Source organism: Coregonus clupeaformis, chromosome 17 (genome assembly GCF_020615455.1).
Source record: "Coregonus clupeaformis isolate EN_2021a chromosome 17, ASM2061545v1, whole genome shotgun sequence".
Classification (NCBI taxonomy): Eukaryota; Metazoa; Chordata; class Actinopteri; order Salmoniformes; family Salmonidae; genus Coregonus; species Coregonus clupeaformis.
In genome coordinates this window covers 38,634,876-38,657,130 of record NC_059208.1, presented here as the reverse complement: position 1 = coordinate 38,657,130, position 22,255 = coordinate 38,634,876, and the positions used below count along the sequence as shown (strand labels likewise).

Sequence of the window (22,255 nt, the reverse complement as noted above, 5' to 3'; positions counted from 1 at the left end):
CTGCACCTGTTTGAACTCGTTACCTGTATAAAAGACACCTGTCCACACACTCAATCAAACAGACTCAAACCTCTCCACAATGACCAAGACCAGAGAGCTGTGTAAGGACATCAGGGATAAAATTGTAGACCTGCACAAGGCTGGGATGGGCTACAGGACAATAGGCAAGCAGCTTGGTGAGAAGGCAACAACTGTTGGCGCAATTATTAGAAAATGGAAGAAGTTCAAGATGATGGTCAATCACCCTCGGCCTGGGGTTCCATGCAAGTTCTCACCTCGTGGGGCATCAATGATCATGAGGAAGGTGAGGGATCAGCCCAGAACTACACGGCAGGACCTGGTCAATGACCTGAAGAGAGCTGGGACCACAGTCTCAAAGAAAACCATTAGTAACACATTACGCCGTCATGGATTAAAATCCTGCAGCGCACGCAAGGTCCCCCTGCTAAAGCCAGCGCATGTCCAGGCCCGTCTGAAGTTTGCCAATGACCATCTGGATGATCCAGAGGAGGAATGGGAGAAGGTAATGTGGTCTGATGAGACAAAAATAGAGCTTTTTGGTCTAAACTCCACTCGCCGTGTTTGGAGGAAGAAGAAGGATGAGTACAACCCCAAGAACACCATCCCAACCGTGAAGCATGGAGGTGGGAAACATCATTCTTTGGGGATGCTTTTCTGCAAAGGGGGACAGGACGACTGCACCTTATTGAGGGGAGGATGGATGGGGCCATGTATCGCGAGATCTTGGCCAACAACCTCCTTCCCTCAGTAAGAGCATTGAAGATGGGTCGTGGCTGGGTCTTCCAGCATGACAACGACCCGAAACACACAGCCAGGGCAACTAAGGAGTGGCTCCGTAAGAAGCATCTCAAGGTCCTGGAGTGGCCTAGCCAGTCTCCAGACCTGAACCCAATAGAACATCTTTGGAAGGAGCTGAAAGTCCGTATTGCCCAGCGACAGCCCCGAAACCTGAAGGATCTGGAGAAGGTCTGAATGGAGGAGTGGGCCAAAATCCCTGCTGCAGTGTGTGCAAACCTGGTCAAGACCTACAGGAAACGTATGATCTCTGTAATTGCAAACAAAGGTTTCTGTACCAAATATTAAGTTCTGCTTTTCTGATGTATCAAATACTTATGTCATGCAATAAAATGCAAATTAATTACTTAAAAATCATACAATGTGATTTTCTGGATTTTTGTTTTAGATTCCGTCTCTCACAGTTGAAGTGTACCTATCATAAAAATTATGGACCTCTACATGCTTTGTAAGTAGGAAAACCTGCAAAATCGGCAGTGTATCAAATACTTGTTCTCCCCACTGTAGCTCTCCAACATCCTATTAGGTGTGCGTTCGTAAATTCACTCTGGCTATCTACTCCGATTTCAGAGCACTCTCGTCTGAGTGTGCCAGAGCGCAGAATAACTGATGGATTTACGAATGCGCAACACCAGTTGAATATGACCGGTGTCAGTAAACGTCGGCAAAAAAAACATACAGCCTAACCAGCTCTGCTAGGGCAAGTAAAATGGTCAGAGTGAGGTGTTCTCTCATTTGTCTGGAAGTAGCTAGCAAGCTAGCCAGCTTTAGCCAGTTAGCTTGGGTGCTTGACTGCCGTTGTGAGGGCAGAATGCTCGGAACAACCCTACTCCTCGGCTAGAGCGTCCAGTGTGCGCTCTGAACGCTCCGAGAGACGAAACGCTCTGAATTTACAAACGGACAATCTGAAAATGCTCTGAATTTACGAACGCCCTAAATAAGAAAAAGGAGCAATGTTGTACCACTGAAAAAGGAAGGGAAAGGCATCTCCCTAATTTGACATCTTTTAAAATCACAGTCTGTAATTCCTTGAGAACTCCTTGAGAGATTCAGTAGTATACAATAATGTATTTACTTGTGCACGGGGTACTGGTGAAACCCAATCTCTCCCTCCTTCCAACCTTGCTCCCATTCCTCACTATCAGCCTGAGCTTCCATTCTGTAATACCTTCCACCTGCCAGACATCAAGAGAATAACAGATGGATGGAATACCTGACCCAATCACACTGCCTAACTGAACGGAAACTTTACTGCTGATAGGCTACACTATACAAACACATACTACAGGCAGCTACAAACAAAGAATGAGTCATCCAGAGGCCATTAAGCCATACAATATTATTTATCCATTCATAGTGACTCAACACATTTTGCATGTGTGAAGCTGGATGATAGTACCATTGACATAAGACAGGAATAGCTGTATACGACTTACAAATTTGTGCATTCACCTTATAGCCAGACCACTTTTTTTTTTTGGGGGTGGGGTAGGGGGGTAGAAGGATTACTTTATCCTATCCCAGGTATTCCTTAAAGAGGTGGGGTTTGAAGTGTCTCCGGAAGGTGGTGAGTGAATCCGCTGTCCTGGCGTCGTGAGGGAGCTTGTTCCACCATTGGGGTGCCAGAGCAGCGAACAGTTTTGACTGGGCTGAGCGGGAACTGTGCTTCCGCAGAGGTAGGGGGGCCAGCAGGCCAGAGGCGGATGAACGCAATGCCCTCGTTTGGGTGTAGGGACTGATTAGAGCCTGAAGGTACGGAGGTGCCGTTCCCCTCACAGCTCCGTAGGCAAGCACCATGGTCTTGTAGCAGATGCGAGCTTCAACTGGAAGCCAGTGGAGTGTGCGGAGGAGCGGGGTGACGTGAGAGAACTTGGGAAGGTTGAACACCAGATGGGCTGAGGCATTCTGGATGAGTTGTAGGGGTTTAATGGCACAGGCAGGGAGCCCAGCCAACAGCGAGTTGCAGTAATCCAGACGGGAGATGACAAGTGCCTGGATTAGGACCTGTGCCGCTTCCTGTGTAAGGCAGGGTCGTACTCTCCGAATGTTGTAGAGCATGAACCTACAGGGTGTTGTCCAGGGTCACGCCAAGGCTCTTCGCACTCTGGGAGGAGGACACAACGGAGTTGTCAACCGTGATGGCGAGATCATGGAACGGGCAGTCCTTCCCCGGGAGGAAGAGCAGCTCCGTCTTGCCGAGGTTCAGCTTGAGGTGGTGATCCGTCATCCACACTGATATGTCTGCCAAACATGCAGAGATGCGATTCGCCACCTGGTTATCAGAAGGGGTAAAGGAGAAGATTAGTTGTGTGTCGTCTGCGTAGCAATGATAGGAGAGGCCATGTGAGGATATGACAGAGCCAAGTGACTTGGTGTATAGCGAGAATAGGAGAGGGCCTAGAACTGAGCCCTGGGGGACACCAGTGGTGAGAGCACGTGGTGCGGAGACAGATTCTCGCCACGCCACTTGGTAGGAGCGACCGGTCAGATAGGACGCAATCCAAGAGTGAGCCGCGCCGGAGATGCCCAGCTCGGAGAGGGTGGAGAGGAGGATCTGATGGTTCACAGTATCAAAGGCAGCAGACAGGTCTAGAAGGACAAGAGCAGAGGAGAGAGAGTTAGCTTTAGCAGTGCAGAGAGCCTCCGTGACACAGAGAAGAGCAGTCTCAGTTGAATGACCAGTCTTGAAACCTGACTGGTTTGGATCAAGAAGGTCATTCTGAGAGAGATAGCAAGAGAGTTGGCTAAAGACGGCACGCTCAAGAGTTTTGGAGAGAAAAGAAAGAAGGGATACTGGTCTGTAGTTGTTGACATCAGAGGGATCGAGTGTTGGTTTTTTGAGAAGGGGTGCAACTCTCACTCTCTTGAAGACGGAAGGGACATAGCCAGCGGTCAAGGATGAGTTGATGAGCGAGGTGAGGTAAGGGAGAAGGTCACCGGAGATGGTCTGGAGAAGAGAGGAAAGGGTCAAGCGGGCAGGTTGTTGGGCGGCCGGCCGTCACAAGTAGCAAGGTTTTATCTGGAGAGAGAGGGGAGAAAGAAGTCAAAGCATAGGGTAGGGCAGTGTGAGCAGGACCAGCAGTGTCATTTGACTTAACAAACGAGGATCGGATGTCGTCAACCTTCTTTTCAAAATGGTTGACGAAGTCATCCACAGAGAGGGAGGAGGGGGGGGAGGGTGAATAAATAAAAATGAATGTGCCTCTACACCTGTATTGAAACATGATTTTTCCAGAGGGAAATTTTCTGAACCTGCAGTTTCAGCAATCCTGTTCATTATTCATGAACTATTGATCCCCAGACAGGGGCAATAAAACATGTCTAGTCACTCTTTACTACAGTATATTGTACTACTGATCAATTTAGGTAAACATATTTATAAACAGTTTTTACAATTACTTTTTCCCCTAATCAAAAACTAAATCCTGGATCAGATATATTAATTAAGACTGGAAATGTGTGACTTTTAAAATACTAAGTTTACTGATGAGTAAAGAACATGAGTTTATTAATTTAAAAAAATGTATTTCTCTATTCCAGCATGAGAAAAATGAATCACCCAGTTCAAGTTACAGCATGACACTAATCCTCCCCTATAGAACCATCTCAACCAATTGCAAAATGTGAAACCGAAATAAGAGTCATAATTGGTTGATGAAATATTCCTTAATTGGTCTTTGCAGTGATGAGCCTTCTCTCCATGTCAGGACGCCCATGGACTGCAGCAACTCTATATCACAGGTCTTTCCTGGAATTAAAAACACAATTACACAAGAACCTCATCTCACCTAAATGGCCAAAAACGTACAGTGCCTTCAGAAAGTATTCACACCCATTGACTGTTTCCTCATTTGGTTGTGTTACAGCCTGTATTTAAAATTAATTAAATAGAGATGTTTTTTTGTCACTGGCCTAAACACAATACCCCATAATGTCAAAGTGGAATTACGTTTTTTGACATTTTTACAAATTAATTAAAAATGAAGTATTCAACACCTTTGTTATGACAAGTCTAAATAAGTTCAGGAGGAAACATTTGCTTAACAAGTCACTTAATAAGTTGCATGGACTCACTCTGTGTGCAATAATAATGTTTAACATAATTTTTTAATGACTACCTCATCTATGTACCCCACACATATAATTACAGTGCATTCGGAAAGTATTTGACTTTTTCCACATTTTGTTACATTACCGCCTTATTCTAAAATATATATTTTTAAAAAATATTCTCATCAATACAATTGTATTTATTTTATTTTTTTGTGTGTCATTTAGCAGACGCTCTTATCCAGAGCGACTTAAAGTTAGTGAGTGCATACATTATTTATTTTATTATTTAATTTTTCATACTGGCCCCCCGTGGGAATTGAACCCACAACCCTGGCGTTGCAAACGCCATGCTCTACCAACTGAGCTACATCCCTGCCGGCCATTCCCTCCCCTACCCTGGACAACGCAGGGCCAATTATGCGCCGCCCCATGGGTCCCCCGGTCACGGCCAGCTACGACAGAGCCTGGATTCGAACCAGGATCTCTAGTGGCAGTGCCTTAGACCACTGCGCCACTCGTAACGACAAAGCAAAAACTGAAATATCACATTTACATAAGTATTCAGACCCTTTACTCAGTACTTTGTTGAAGCACCTTTGGCAGCGATTACAGCCTTAAGTCTTCTTGGGTATAACGCTACAAACTTGGCGCACCTGTATTTGGGGAGTTTCTCCCATTCTTCTCTGCACATCCTCTCAAGCTGTCAGGTTGGATGGGGAGCGTCACTGCACAGCTATTTTCAGGTCTCTCCAGAGATGTTAGATCAGGTTCAAGTCCGGGCTCTGGCTAGGCCACTCAAGGACATTAAGAGACTTGTCCCGAAGCCACTCCTACATTGTCATGGCTGTGTGCTTAGGGTCGTTGTTCTGTTGGAAGGTGAACCTTCACCCCAGTCTGAGGTCCTGAGCGCTCTGGAGCAGGTTTTCATCAAGGATATCTCTGTACTTTTCTCTGTTCATCTTTCCCTCAATCCTGACTAGTCTCCCAGTCCCTGCCGCTGAAAAACATCCACACAGCATGATGCTGCCACCACCATGCTCCACCATAGGGATGGTGCCAGGTTTCCTCCAGACGTGACGCTTGGCATTCAGGCCAAAGAGTTCAATCTTCGTTTCATCAGACCAGAGAATCTTGCTTCTCATGGTCTGAGAGTCCTTTAGGTGCCTTTTAGCAAACTCCAAGCGGGCTGTCATGTGCCTTTTATTGAGGAGTGGCTTCCGTCTGGCCACTCTACCATAAAGGCCTGATTGGTGGAGAGCTGTAGAGATGGTTGTCCTTCTGTGATGGAGTGCTGCATCAGATGACCTGGCCTCCACAATCACCCGACCTTAACCCAATTGAGATGGTTTGGGATCAGTTGGACCGCAGAGTGAAGGAAAAGCAGCCAACAGGTGCTCAGTATATGCTGGTTGAGATAATGCCAAGTGTGCAAAGCTGTCATCAAGGCAAAGTGTGGCTACTTTGAAGAAAATATATTTTGATTTGTTTAACACTTTTTTGGTTACTTCATGATTCCATATGTGTTATTTCATAGTTTTGATGTCTTCACTATTATTCTACAAAATGTGGAAAAAGTCAAGGGGTCTGAATACTATCCGAATGCACTGTATCTGTAAGATCTCTCAGTTGAGCAGTGAATTTCAAACAGATTCAACCACAAAGACCAGGGAGGTTTTCCAATGCCTTGCAAAGAAGGGCACCTATTGGTAAAAATATAAAAAGCAGACACTGAATATCCCTTTGAGCATGGTGAAGTTATTAATTACACTGTATCAATACACCCAGTCACCACAAAGAAGGACACCTATTGGTAAAAATATAAAAAGCAGACACTGAATATCCCTTTGAGCATGGTGAAGTTATTAATTACACTGTATCAATACACTCAGTCAGTACAAAGATACAAGCTTCCTTCCTAACTCAGTTGCCGGAGAGAAAGGAAACCGCTCAGGGATTTCACCATGAGGCCAATGGTCCCTTTAAACCAGTTACAGAGTTGAATGGCTGTGATAGGAGAAAACTGAGGATGGATCAACAACATTGTAGTTACTCCACGATACTCATCTAAATGACAGAGTGAAAAGAAGGAGCCCTGTACAGAGTAAATATAATCCAAAACATGCATCCTGTTTGCAACAAGGCAGTAAAGTAATACTGCAAAAAATATGGCAAAGCAATTCACTTTTTGTCCTGATTACAAAGTGTTATGTTTGGGGCAAATCCAATACAACACATTACTGACTACCACTCTTCATATTTTCAAGCATAATGGAGCTACGCACAGGCAAAATCCTAGAGGAAATCCTGGATTAGTCTGCTTTTCACCAGACACTGGGAGATTAATTCACCTTTCAGCAGGACAATCACCTTAAACAAGGCCAAATCTACACTGGAGTTGCTTACCAAGACAGTGAATGATCCTGAATGGCCAAGTTAGTTTTGACTTAAATCTGCTTGAAAATCTATGGCAAGAGCTGAAAATAGTTGTCTAGCAATGATGAAGAACCAATTTGACAGAATGGTTAAATGTTGCACAATTGAGGTGTGGAAAGCTCTTAGAGGCTTACCCAGAAAGACTCACAACTGTAATCGCTGCCAAAGGTGATTCTAACATGGATTGACTCAGGGGGTTGAATACTTTTCTAATCAAGATATATTAGCGTTTCATTTTTCATATTAATTTTTTTACAAATGTCCGAATTTTTCTTCCACCTTGACAGAGTATTTTGTGTAGATCGTTGACAGAAAATGACAATTCAATCCATATTAATCCCACTTTGTAACAGAAACAAATGTAGAAAAAGTCAATGGGTGTGAATATTATCTGAAGGCACTGCACGTATCATTTAGTTTAATCTGAAAAATCCAATACTGACATAATTACAATCACATAAATAATTGTTTAATATCTCCGCCAGAAAATAACTCACCAAATAGACTTTGCACTTGCTCATCGGGCACAATTTTTTGGGGCATAATGTGACATGCAACTATTCTGCTGTCTAATACAAATAGCATATTAACACTAACAATGCTAGCTCGGGAAAAGTTGTTACCTTAGTATAATTCTGGGTTGTAGAGCAAAATGTCCACTAGGTATCGGCAGTCCTTGTCCATTAATGATTTGATCAGAGCAGCATACCTGTTAGATACAAAAGAGACATAAGCTGTGTTCGAATACTCATACTAACCTCACTAATCGTACTATTTGTGACATAAATTGAGTATGTAGTATGCTTATTGGTCATAGTATGGATATAGTTAGCATGCCAAAGCACTATTTCCGTGCTTTTAGGGTCCATCATCTTTCAGAAAATGGGTGTGGCTTCAATACATTTTCAGATTTGAAGAAAATGGCGGAAAATATGCAGCCGAAGTCCGAGGAGGAAGAGTTAGCAGGTAGGAGGAAGACAATGGTGATTGGGAGGAAATGGCGACTGTGCTTGAATCTGAAAGTGCGGCAATTGAAGTGTGTGACACTTGGAATGGAAAATAGTGAAATCAAAGAATGGAACAAAACGAGCAAAAGTTGTATTAGAAGACAATGACCGGTCCAATAATGAATTTCTTATTGGACTGCGTTTTTTGGACAAGGAGATTCATTTGAGAAATCCATTTGTAATATTGAGGACTTTGAAGAAAGCAGTGGGAAAGGTGGATTCAATCAAGATGACTAGAAGCGGCCTTGTTTTGGTTAATTGTGTTGATGAATAACTAAGCGTGCACTGGATCTGGCAAAATTGTCCATGTCAGAAGTAACATGTATTGATCTTCGGAGCAGGGCGCCTGCCAAAGGAGTTATAGCTGGAGTCTCGTTGGATATAGATGACGAGTACCTTAGTCAGACAATCCCAGGAGTGGTCAGTGCACGTCACCTGACCCGTATGGTAAATGGAAGAAAGGAGAAAAGACTATCGATATTGTTGTTTGAGGAGACTCTACCTGAATATGTTAAGCTTGGCTATGTGAGGTATGAGAGCATTTGTGTCCAAACCATTACAGTGTGGGAATTGTAAAGGATATGGTCACATGTCAAATGTTTGCAGACGGGAGAAGTATAGTATTGAAGAATCTGTCAATAGAAAATGTTGCAACTGTTGTGGGGATCATGCTCCGGACTTCCTTGAGTGTGTCACATCTGCTCCTGCAACGCCCTCTACTGCTCATCCTGTGTCTCCTTGACCTGCCGCCACTCCCCCAGTACTCTCTCCCTCTCCCTCTCTCTCTCTCTCTGTGTGATTGTGTGGGCAGAGACAGGTGTGCTGGAGTCAGAGCAGATCCCAACCAGCTGCAACCTGTTCCATAATCAAGACCTCTACAAATACTCAGTCCTGCCACTTCCACACTGCCAGATCGTAAAAACTGCTCAGTCAGTCTACGCTTCTAGCCGTTTGTTACCATTCAGATCCTGTTGTGCCTGTTTTCCTCTCCGCTACAGTTCCGCCCACTCTGACTCCTGTCTCCAGTCCCATGTCTTGTCATCCTGCTACTCTGTCCTGGATTCCCCACTCTACTACTCCCTTGGATTCCCCTCCGGACCTGCTCACCCTGTCTCAACCTCCATCGCTCCAGCCGCAGTCGCCGCTCCTGGTTTCCAGCAGTTTCCCCTGATCTGCACTCCATCTCCCCCCTGTGTTTCAATAAATACCTTGGTTACTTCATCCCAGTCTCCTCGTCTGAGTCTGCTCTTGGGTTCCCCTGTTCCACTCCGCGTAACAGAGTGCCCTGTTAGGGTGAAGGAGGTTGAGGTGTCAAGGATCAGGGCTGTGCAGCAGATCTCCTATGTGGAGGTGGTGAAGAGAGTCGAAGGGGCAAGAGGCAACAGTGTTGAAGATATGGCGGTGGATGCATTGCAACCAGTTGCTAGTGTTTTAAGTCAATTGAGTGATCTGGATACACTCATTGTGAAGAAAGTGTATTTTGTGGTATTTATAGCCACAGTGATTAATTGTACAGCACAAGTGTCTAAGAAGTCCAAGAAGCTGGACATCATTATATCTGCAGCCGAGAAGTTTTTTGGGCTCCAAGACTTCACAACAGAAGCACTGCAAGGACTATTGTTGCTAGGAAATGTCCTGCCCTCACAGGAGTCTTTCGAGCGTGTGTAGGGACCTGATTATAATTAGTTTTTTACAGAAAAGCAGGTTGATTTTGTTTAGTAAAATTTCTTTTTTTTGTTAGTTTGTGTTACGTGTGACGTATTTTTCTTTCTCCCCATTTCCCTTTGTAGTGTGTTCTGGGCATTACAGGTGTGCTGAGTTGCGGCTGACGATGGTGGGCGTGGCTTCGGTCCGCAGTCCTGGCAGCTGTAGCTGATTGATGAGAGTATACCTGTTTGCCGTGTGAGCTCGAAGAGAGGGGGGAGAGGACACTTGTTGTTTGGGTATTGGTTGTGTTAATGTATCTTTGTTTGTGTTCCAGCCTGTCCTCCTGATGTACTCCACCCTACCTAGGTCCTGGAGAAGGGAAAGGTAGATCTGCCCATGGGTGTACATTCACACGTAGATAACCCATTGTTTTATACACTAGGTTAGCCGGGCGGGTGTCACCCCCTTTTTGTTTATTTTCATTAATTGGACCCCGTTCCCAAATATTCCCTTCTCTTACCTTCCCTGGTTTATTTGATTGATTTGTTGTTTCTTTATGGGTGTTGTTTATTTTGTTTAAGTACATTACTAAACGTCCCCCGAGGGCTAACCTTGAGATCTGGTTGTTGTCTGGTTATTTTAGTTCATTACACCCCACATTTCTCCCACCTTCATCTAGTTTACCTTGTGTGCGCAGGCCCAGGCATTTACGTCTCCTCCTCAGATGAACTACACCCGAGGGGAGAACGTAACAGTTTGTATGATATTAGATTTATTTTTACCCACATTATTTCCTTTTTTTGGATCCTTATTATTCACCCGCACAGTAGGTGGCGGAATGCACATCAAATTGTTGCGAACGCCATTATACCGAAGAAGCCGAAGTCCAACGAGAGCGGATACAAATGTAAGTACAAAAAGTAAATATTAATTGCTTTAACTAATTATGACAAATGTTAAGAAAATGTTGAGCAATGTAATAAAAAAGTAATGACTTTTCAAATAAGTTACGTTACACATTATGTTGGCTGACAATTTGTTAGCCACGCTACTAGCCTTGAACTGCATAGCATATCATTACAGCAGTTGCTTGTATGTACCGGTATATTAGTTAGTTACCTAACATTAATTGGCTACTAACACATCGAATTTGCAAGTATATTAACTACTACATAGTTGTGTGTGGTATGTCTGTCTCGAGCCGCATACAGTGCATTGCATGCCAAGTTGAACCATATAGGGAGGGTTTAACATAGGAATGGACACAAATAATGAAACTTCATACAGATGGAGGAAAACATTTATTGACTTGATTATTCACGTCATTCTTAGCTTAGCTAAGTGGTATAGTCGTTGTGCGTTCTCGATGGACATTGTTAATGAAGTTGTAAGATGTCTAGCTAGTAATTTGTTGTGCTAACAACCATAGCAACAGCATCAACTTCCGGTAGACGGGTGAAGCACTAGTACACTCAACTGAAAGGATACCGTTCGTTTATAGTATATTATACAACGGGTGGTTCTAATCCTGAATGCTGATTGGTTCAAACCGCATTCCAGCCGGTGTCTATTCCACAAGTTACCACCGGCTAAATCTATGACGTTAAAATGCCTATTTACTCTGTTCCATCTGACTGTGCAATCCACTGTCTCATCAGCCCAGCCAGGTCATTTATAAACTTCATCTCCACTATAAAAAGCATCATTCGTTTTCAACAGCAGAGATTTGTATAAACATTTCTGTCTGTCTCTCCGACATTTGCAACATTGTTTCAATATTCAAATTCGATCTCCAGCTGTCTGAACGTGTCCGGACAAGACAGACAGGCAGCATTTTTCAGCCAGTTGAAATCATGAATCAGCTGGCATTATTTTTATGAATATATACAAAGGTAAAACGAAACTAGTTTGCAGTCTTTCCAGCTTCAGATTGTGTTAGCGGTGTTGTTGGCTAGCTCCTCTGAACAACAGTATCCTGACGAGAGAACACATTGTCTATGTCAGGTGAAATCGCACCTCATTAGCTCATTGTTATGGATGTGTTCAAATAAATGTCACTAGAAAACAGCTTAAACAAATGCAAATACAACTACTGTTGTTATTCTGGCTGCACTGTTTGACGTGACTGTAAGTTAGCCGTAGTTGGCTAGCTAGCAAGCAAGGGATAAGAATGTTGACAGCCAGTATGGCAATGGAACATTTAGAACGAACGACTGGGTCGCATCCATAGATACAGAACAAAAAGACTAAACGACTGGGTCGCGTCTCTGGCAACCAACCGATAGAAAGAACGACCAGCCAGGTTGTGTCGGGACTATATCTTGTGGAAAGATGAAATAGTATGAATAAATTCATCAAAATAAAGTTTTTAATGAAAATATGTCAATAGTTATTTGGTAACCCATTGTATAAAAGTGACAATACCCTCGACGCCGGTGTTTGGACGATATATTGGCACAGTTTGCAACACTAACAACACCTGTGCCAATATATCCTCCAAACACTGGCTTCTCAGGCATTATCACTTAACTAAAATGAACTTATAGTATCTAGTATATACTCATTAAGTATGTAGTATACAGTATGTTACTATGGGTATTCGAACACAGCTATTGTTTGCCATTAGCCAAAGACTCCTCCATCATGTCATGCTCTGTTCTCATGTTGAATTTCAGAGGACAGTCAAGTTCATGTGGTCTTACTTTTCTCTGTCCCATGGGATGATGGCCACCAAGGAGCCTCTGTCCCAAATCCCTCCAAACTGACCCTCGATGGCACTGTTGAAGAAAGTGAGAGGATGTCATACTGTTCATGGCCTCCTCCTTCTGACCCAGTCAGAAGATAGAAAATGCATTGATAGTTTAGTTTAGAGACTCTTACCTGGAGAAATTGTATAGATCACATTGGTACAAGTACTATTCTACAACGCCCGGAGAACTGCCCCCTTTATTCTCTGTACCCAATGCACTAGAAGACCAGTTCTTAAAGCCTTTAGCCATATCCTTATTCTAGTCCTCCTCTGTTCCTCTGGTGATGTAAAGGTTAACCCAGGCCCTGCAGCCCCCAGTATCACTCCTACTCCCCAGGAGCTATCATTTGTTGACTTCTGTAACCGTAAAAGCCTTGGTTTTCTGCACGTTAATATCAGAAGCCTCCTTCCTAAGTTTGAGTTATTCACTGCATTAGCACACTCCGCCAACCCTGATGTTCTAGCAGTGCCTGAATCCTGGCTTAGGAAGGCCACCAAAAATGCAGAAATGTCCATCCCCAACTACAACATTTGCCATCTAGATAGAACTGCCAAAGGGGGTGGAGTTAGCCTGCATAGCTCTATCATACTATCCAGATCTGTGCCCAAACAGTTCGAGCTCCTACTTCTAAAAATCCACCTTTCCAGAAATAAGTCTCTCACTGTTGCCGCTTGCTACAGACCCCCCTCAGCCCCCAGCTGTGCCCTGGACACCATATGTGAATTGATTGCCCCCCATCTATCCTCAGAGTTCGTACTGCTTGGTGACCTAAACTGGGATATGCTTAACACCCCGGCCATCCTACAATCCAAACTAGATGCCCTCAATCTCACACAAATTATCAAGGAACCTACCAGGTACAACCCAAAATCTGTAAACATGGGCACCCTCATAGATATCATCCTGACTAACTTACCCTCTAAATACTCCTCCGCTGTCTTCAACCAGGATCTGAGCGATCACTGCCTTATTGCCTGCATCCGTAATGGGTCCATGGTCAAAAGACCAACCCTCATCACTGTCAAACGCTCCCTAAAACACTTTAGCGAGCAGGCCTTCCTAATTGACCTGGCCCAGGTATCCTGGATGGATATCGATCTCATTCCGTCAGTACAGGATGCCTGGTTGTTCTTTAAAAGTGCTTTCCTCTCAATCTTAAATAAGCATGCCCCATTAAAAAAATTCAGAACTAAGAACAGATATAGCCCCTGGTTCTACTCAGACTTGACTGCCCTTGACCAGCACAAAAACATCCTGTGGCGTACTGCATTAGCATTGAATAGCCCCCGCGATATGCAACTTTTCAGGGAAGTTAGGAACCAATATACACAAGCAGTTAGGAAAGCAAAGGATAGCTTTTTCAAACAGAAATGTGCATCCTGTAACACTAACTCCAAAAAGTTTTGGGACACTGTAAAGTCCATGGAGAATAAGAGCACCTCCTCCCAGCTGCCCACTGCACTGAGGCTAGGAAACACTATCACCACCGATAAATCTACAATAATCAAGAATTTCAAAAAGCGTTTTGCTACGACTGGCCATGCTTTCCACCTGGCTACCACTACCCCGGCCACCAGCTCTGCACCCTCCGCTGCAACTTGCCCATGCAAATTCAGACAGCTGATGTTCTGAAAGAGCTGCAAAATCTGGACCCCTACAAATCATCTGGGCTAGACAATCTGGACCCTTTCTAAAATTAGCAGCCGAAATTGTCGCAACCCCTATTACTAGCCTGTTCAACCTCTCTTTCGTAACGTCTGAGATCCCCAGAGATTGGAAAGCTGCCGCGGTCATCCCCCTCTTCAAAGGGGGTGACACTCTAGATCCAAACTGTTACAGACCTATATCCATCCTGCCCTGCCTTTCGAAAGTATTTGAAAGCCTAGTTAACAAACAGATCACCGACCATTTCGAATCACACCGTACCTTCTCCGCTATGCAATCCGGTTTCCGAGCTGGTCATGGGTGCACCTCAGCCACGCTCAAGGTCCTAAACAATATTATAACCGCGATCGATAATAGACAGTACTGTGCAGCCGTCTTCATCGACCTGGCCAAGGCTTTTCAAATCAAATCAAATTTTATTGGTCACATGCGCCGAATACAACAGGTGCAGACATTACAGTGAAATGCTTACTTACAGCCCTTAACCAACAGTGCATTTATTTTAAACAAAAAAGTAAGAATAAAACAACAACAAAAAAGTGTTGAGAAAAAAAAGAGCAGAAGTAAAATAAAGTGACAGTAGGGAGGCTATATATACAATAGAATAAAGTGACAGTTGGGAGGCTATATATACACAGGGGGGTACCGTTGCATAGTCAATGTGCGGGGGCACCGGCTAGTTGAGGTAGTTGAGGTAATATGTACATGTGGGTAGAGTTAAAGTGACTATGCATAAATACTTAACAGAGTAGCAGCAGCGTAAAAAAGGATGGGGTGGGGGGCAGTGCAAATAGTCCGGGTAGCCATGATTAGCTGTTCAGGAGTCTTATGGCTTGGGGGTAGAAGCTGTTGAGAAGTCTTTTGGACCTAGACTTGGCACTCCGGTACCGCTTGCCGTGCGGTAGCAGAGAGAACAGTCTATGACTAGGGTGGCTGGAGTCTTTGACAATTTTGAGGGCCTTCCTCTGACACCGCCTGGTATAGAGGTCCTGGATGGCAGGGAGCTTTGCCCCAGTGATGTACTGGGCCGTACGCACTACCCTCTGTAGTGCCTTGCGGTCAGAGGCCAAGCAGTTGCCATACCAGGCGGTGATGCAACCAGTCAGGATGCTCTCGATGGTGCAGCTGTAGAATTTTTTGAGGATCTGAGGACCCATGCCAAATCTTTTTAGTCTCCTGAGGGGGAATAGGCTTTGTCGTGCCCTCTTCACGACTGTCATGGTGTGTTTGGACCATGATAGTTCGTTGGTGATGTGGACACCAAGGAACTTGAAGCTCTCAACCTGTTCCACTACAGCCCCGTCGATGAGAATGGGGGCGTGCTCAGTCCTCTTTTTTTTCCTGTAGTCCACAATCATCTCCCTTTGTCTTGGTCACGTTGAGGGAGAGGTTGTTGTCCTGGCACCACACGGCCAGATCTCTGACCTCCTCCCTATAGGCTGTCTCATCGTTGTCGGTGATCAGGCCTACCACTGTTGTGTCGTCGGCAAACTTAATGATGGTGTTGGAGTCGTGCCTGGCCATGCAGTCATGGGTGAACAGAGAGTACAGGAGGGGACTGAGCACGCACCCCTGAGGGGCCCCCCGTGTTGAGGATCAGTGTGGCAGATGTGTTGTTACCTACCCTTACCACCTGGGGGCGGCCCGTCAGGAAGTCCAGGATCCAGTTGCAGAGGGAGGTGTTTAGTCCCAGGATCCTTAGCTTAGTGATGAGCTTTGAGGGCACTATGGTGTTGAATGCTGAGCTGTAGTCAATGAATAGCATTCTCACGTAGGTGTTCCTCTTGTCCAGGTGGGAAAGGGCAGTGTGGAGTGCGATAGAGATTGCATCATCTGTGGATCTGTTGGGGCGGTATGCAAATTGGAGTGGGTCTAGGGTTTCTGGGATTATGCTGTTGATGTGAGCCATGACCAGTCTTTCAAAGCACTTCATGGCTACAGACGTCAGTGCTACGGGTCGGTAGTCATTTAGGCAGGTTATCTTAGAGTTCTTGGGCACGGGGGACTATGGTGGTCTGCTTGAAACATGCTGGTATTACAGACTCAGTCAGGGACATGTTGAAAATGTCAGTGAAGACACTTGCCAGTTGGTCAGCACATGCTCGGAGTACACGTCCTGGTAATCCGTCTGGCCCTGCGGCCTTGTGAATGTTGACCTGCTTAAAAGTCTTACTCACATCGGCTACGGAGAGCGTGATCACATAGTCATCCGGAACAGCTGGTGCTCTCATGCATGCTTCAGTGTTGCTTGCCTCGAGCGAGCATAGAAGTGGTTTAGCTCTGTCTGGTAGGCTTGTGTCACTGGGCAGCTCGCGGCTGTGCTTCCCTTTGTAGTCTGTAATAGTTTTCAAGCCCTGCCACATCCGACGAGCGTCAGAGCCAGTGTAGTATGATTCAATCTTAGACCTGTATTGACTCTTTGCCTGTTTGATGGTTCGTCGGAGGTCATAGCGGGATTTCTTATAAGCGTCCGGGTTAGAGTCCCGTTCCTTGAAAGCGGCAGCTCTACCCTTTAGCTCAGTGCGGATGTTTCCTGTAATCCATGGCTTCTGGTTTGGGTATGTACGTACGGTCACTGTGGGGACGACATCATCGATGCACTTATTGATGAAGCCAGTGACTGATGTGGTGTACTCCTCAATGCTGTCTGAAGAATCCCGGAACATGTTCCAGTCTGTGCTAGCAAAACAGTCCTGTAGCTTAGCATCTGCGTCATCTGACCACTTTTTTATTAGCCGAATCACTGGTGCTTCCTGCTTCAGTTTTTGCTTATAAGCAGGAATCAGGAGGATAGAGTTATGGTCAGATTTGCCAAATGGAGGGCGAGGGAGAGCTTTGTATGCGTCTCTGTGTGTGGAGTAAAGGTGGTCTAGAGTTTTTTCCCCTCTGGTTGCACATTTAACATGCTGGTAGAAATGAGGTAGAACGGATTTAAGTTTCCCTGCATTAAAGTCCCCGGCCACTAGGAGCGCTGCATCTGGATGAGCGTTTTCCTGTTGACTCTGTCAACCACTGCATTCATATTGGCAGACTAAATAGCCTTGGTTTCTCAAATGACTGCCTCGCCTGGTTCACCAACTACTTCTCAGATAGAGTTCAATGTGTCAAATCGGAGGGCCTGTTGTCTGGATCTATGGCAGTCTCTATGGGGGTGCCACAGGGTTCAATTCTCGGGCCGACTCTATTCTCTGTGTATATCAATGATGTCGCTCTTGCTGCTGGTGACTCTCAGATCCACCTCTACGCAGACGACACCATTTTGTATACATCTGGCCCTTCATTGGACACTGTGTTAACAAACCTCCAAACGAGATTCAATGCCATACAACACTCCTTCCGTAGCCTCCAACTGCTCTTAAACACTAGTAAAACTAAATGCATGCTCTTCAATCGAACGCTGCTGGCACCCACCCACCCGACTAGAATCACTACTCTCGGCGGGTCTGACCTAGAGTATGTGGACAACTACAAATACCTAGGTGTCTGGTTAGACTGTAAACTATCCTTCCAGACTCACATTAAGCATCTCCAATCCAAAGTTAAATCTAGAATCGGCTTCCGATTTCGCAACAAAGCCTCCTTCACTCATGCTGCCAAACATGCCCTCGTTAAACTGACTATCCTACCGATCCTTGACTTCGGCGATGTCATTTACAAAATAGCCTCCAACACTCTACTCAGCAAATTGGATGTAGTCTATCACAGTGCCATCCGTTTTGTCACCAAAGCCCCATATACTACCCACCACTGTGACCTGTACGCTCTTGTTGGCTGGTCCTCACTACATATTCGTCACCAAACCCACTGGCTCCAGGTCATCTATAAATCACTGCTAGGCAAATCCCCGCCTTATTCTAGCTCATTGGTCACCATAGCGACACCCACCCCTAGTATGCGCTCCAGCAGGTATATCTCACTGGTCATCCCCAAAGCCAACACCTCCTTTGGCCGCCATTCCTTCCAGTTCTCTGCTGCCAATGACTGGAACGAACTGCAAAAATCTCTGAAGCTGGAGACTCTTATCTCCCTCACTAACTTTAATCATCAGTTGTCAGAGCAGCTTACCGATCACTGCACCTGTACACAGCCCATCTGAAATTAGCCCACCCAACTACCTCATCCCCATATTGTTATTTATTTTGCTCATTTGCACCCCAGTATCTCTATTTGCACATCTATCATTCCAGTGTTAATACTAAATTGTAAATATTTTGCACTATGGCCTATTTATTGCCTTACCTCCATAACTTGCTACATTTGCACACACTATATATATAATTTTTTTTTTCTGTTGTATTTTTGACTTTATGTTTTGTTTACCCCATATGTAACTGTGTTGTTTCTTATCGCACTGCTTTGCTTTATCTTGGCCAGGTCGCAGTTGTAAATGAGAACTTGTTCTCAACTGGCTTACTTGGTTAAATAAAGGTGAAATAAATACATAAATAAATAAATAAATAAACTTAAGGCTAACATGACGTTAGCTACTTTTGTTAACGTCAGCTCAATTAACATGTACCTGGCAAGACCCGGCTACTGCTCAAGCTTGGTGTGTCGCTTGGTGTCCACAGTCCTATGTATTCATGTGTGTGTCCCAAGGACCTCCCGTTGTGTATAAAAAAGGTGGCATTTACAGAATACTCACTGTGTGTAAGGCTTTTGTGTTCTTCTTTAACTTCAGGCTATAGTCGAGTCGTCCAAAAACAAGTGTTTCCTGGTCCGTCTCTGATAATCTAGGTCAAATGGTTGAACAAAGGCAAGGGAGTGAGGAAGGAGAAAAATGAATAGGGGACGTAGTAGCTTCAAGGTTAGAAAGGCAGGCCGAGCTGTTGTGTGGCAGGTTGGTCACTGTGACAGAATATCTGTGCAAATGACCAATAAAGCCAGACTATCTATGGTAGCTGTGCATGTAATGTATCTACAGTAGTCCCAAAGAGGCTGCATGGTTCTAAGAGGCTCTGGTGAAGTTAAGTCTTTCAAGTTTCCATTAAGGTTGTACTATTGGTTATCGATGGCATTGTGGAAGATGTAGATGCTGTTTTACACAGGGTCAATGAAAATAAGTGCCACCCCCTAAAGCTCTGTCCCCACTCTCAAAAATGAATTTCTCAGCTTCACTTATCTTCAAACTTTTTGGAATCAAGTTCCACTCATTCAGCATATCTTTACAAAGTTGTCCATTCATTGGCCTTGACCTCTGAATTCAAGTACAGAAATAAAGAAGGTAATTTAAGGTAAACTAACGTTAGCTAACTAACAGAATTTGCATCCATCCTCCTCAACTTCACAAGTCCGACTAAAGCTGCCACTGTCAGGAAACATTGAAAAGCAGTATAGTAATGCTAGCTAACTCAATCAATCACCATGCAAGCATGATATAAGCCTGTCAAATAGCTTGGTTAAATTAAACCAGATGGAGAATAAGTCAAATCTAGCTATGGTAACTTAGCTAACTTACCTAACATTAGCTAACGAGTGAAACAGTGTCCGAGACAGTCCAGTCCAGAAGAAGTGTCACACTTAGCTAGCTAAGGTAGCTAGCTAGCTAACTTTAGCTAGCTACCGTTACAGATTGACATAGTTACTGTAGCTAACTAGCTAGCTAGTCAAATGTCGACAAAAAAACATAAATGTAGTTATATTCCAAGACAACACTTCAGTAAGTTAGTGTAACAGTTGTTAAAATACTTTGTGAATTTCACCAGGTTCATATATTAATATAGCATGTTGATTTGTTATTATGCCTGCATCCTGGGGAATAGGGGGCACTTACTTACGTTTTGCCCTGCGTGCTTGTGCTCAAATAATTTTGATGCGCTAGGAGAGGTAGGCACACTTTTTCTGTCGTCTTCAGGAAAGTTAGATTCCTTGAAGTACAAAGTCATGACACAGCGTTGTGTTCATGAATAATGTTGTATATTTAGAGTTGACTCATAAGTGGATGGTATTGTCAAGATACTATTGTAATTGTACTTGTTAGGATGATATTAACATTCTGAATTCAACATGTGGTAACTAGCTAGCTAAGATATTGTATGTGTGATGGCTAGCTCCTCCACTGATCCCAGTCTTGTGTATTGTGTGTCTATGTCATAGAGAGAGGCGACGGTTGGCAGAACATATTTGTGCTCTACAATTTTTTTGTATTTTCTTATGGATGCAGGAGAGTGAACTCTGATACATTAAAACAATCTGATCTCCAAAGTCCACGTCTTTAGTCTTAATCAATCACACACAATGCAGAGCTACAGCGGTAAAGTACAGCACCGGTTACACTAGCGTCACAACCATTGTCGTGAGGCTAACGGTACCTTAGCTAGGTAACTAACCACAGCCAGAGATATTAGCACCGAAAATGGCTAGCTAACGCACAAGCTAACATTAGCTAGCTACCTAATTATGATAGGACAACCTATTTAACCTGAATTACCATCAAATTCATAATAAGTAACATTTGTAACTTACCTTTTCACGCATCTCAGTCAGCCAAAACACCCTTAGTATGTCAAAATAACGTTAGCCGTTTTCCACTCGCCAGTCATTCCGTCGCACTAGAACTAGATTAGAATACTTGGAAGTATTCTGGTGGACTTCACATGCTGGTTGCGGGATAATTAACCCACTGGCTGGGTCAAATATCCATAGCCCAACCTTAATAACCCAGCACCAACAACCCATCCTTGCTGTATTTACAGAAAGCAACCCAACTATTGACCCAATTCTTGCAACCCAGCAATTGGATCATCCAAACAACCCAACATTTATTTATTTCTCTGTCCTCCATTTGATTGAAGGCCTTAATCTGTATTTTTGCCTTGTAACTGATTGCTTCTATAAAGAGAGAAGAAACAACACATGATCAAGATGAACTAGCTACTAGTTTAAAACAATGAAATATCTAATTGTTACAAAGAATGAATGTATGGGTCACATTTGTGAGAATAATACATGCATTTACTTACCTTATCAATCTTGAAGACGATACACTCATTTATCACTCAAAAAAGTGTTATGAGTGAGTGCACCACAAACATACAGTATTTCCAGGGTGATGATGCATCCTCCTTCCAATATAGCCTCTTCCAACACCACGGGAAGGGGAATGGTATCCATCTGCAAAAGTGAAGTTTTGTTTTGATGTCAAATACATTTATATTGTTGCTAGCTAGCTACCTACCTTAGCTGTTGTGCTAGCTCACATGCTACTGAACCGGGACACTAGCATATTGACATGCATATTGGTATTAAAAGACAGCAACATATTCACCTAAAAATGTGTTTAGGCAAATCATTAGTTAGCTAGCTACCTATCAAATGAATTGTGCAAAAATATGATAGCTAATGTTAGCTAAACTCTAGCCAGTCAGTCAGTGGCGCTGACAGATTGAAACTGGTATCAACAAAAATGTGTTTCACTCTATCCCATAAAACATGACATTGCCAACTAGGCATCATTTAGCAACTAAAATGTTAAAGTTTATTAGGAAGTTTAATTAATATGTTAGACACTCATCTGACAAATTTGGTAGGTAATGTAGCTAGCTAGATAGCTTGGTTTCCATTTTCCAACAGATATTTCTAATCCCCTTGATTGGTCAACAGTTACTGGTCTTGGAACTAATGTGTTCACCAGAAATGGCTTCTGGCAAACTGTTTGCCAGTAGTGGCAATAGATGTTACTGCCACTGGTTTGCCACAGATTCAAATAGAATCTTGAGAGAATTGTATACCAGAAAAAAACCTCTGGCAAACTGTTTGCCACTAGGCAAACGTTTGCAAACTTCTGGCAACATTTTGTGGCACACTATTTAGTTTGCAGCAAATTTGCCACAAACACTTGCAGGAAGTTTTCAACAACAACATTACTTTTTGTAAGGTTAAATG

The 22,255-nt window shown here is 43.9% G+C and overlaps 1 long non-coding RNA gene across 1 annotated transcript; it reads right to left on the bottom strand.

The window, feature by feature from the left end:
• Positions 1–4,152: 4,152 nt before the first annotated feature.
• On the bottom strand, positions 4,153–20,924 carry LOC121585564. Its single transcript, XR_006003868.1, has 5 exons — positions 20,837–20,924; positions 19,017–19,104; positions 12,659–12,733; positions 7,926–8,011; positions 4,153–4,564 (listed from the first exon to the last, which is right to left on the bottom strand). It is a non-coding gene; the product is annotated as an uncharacterized LOC121585564 (long non-coding RNA).
• Positions 20,925–22,255: the final 1,331 nt, after the last annotated feature.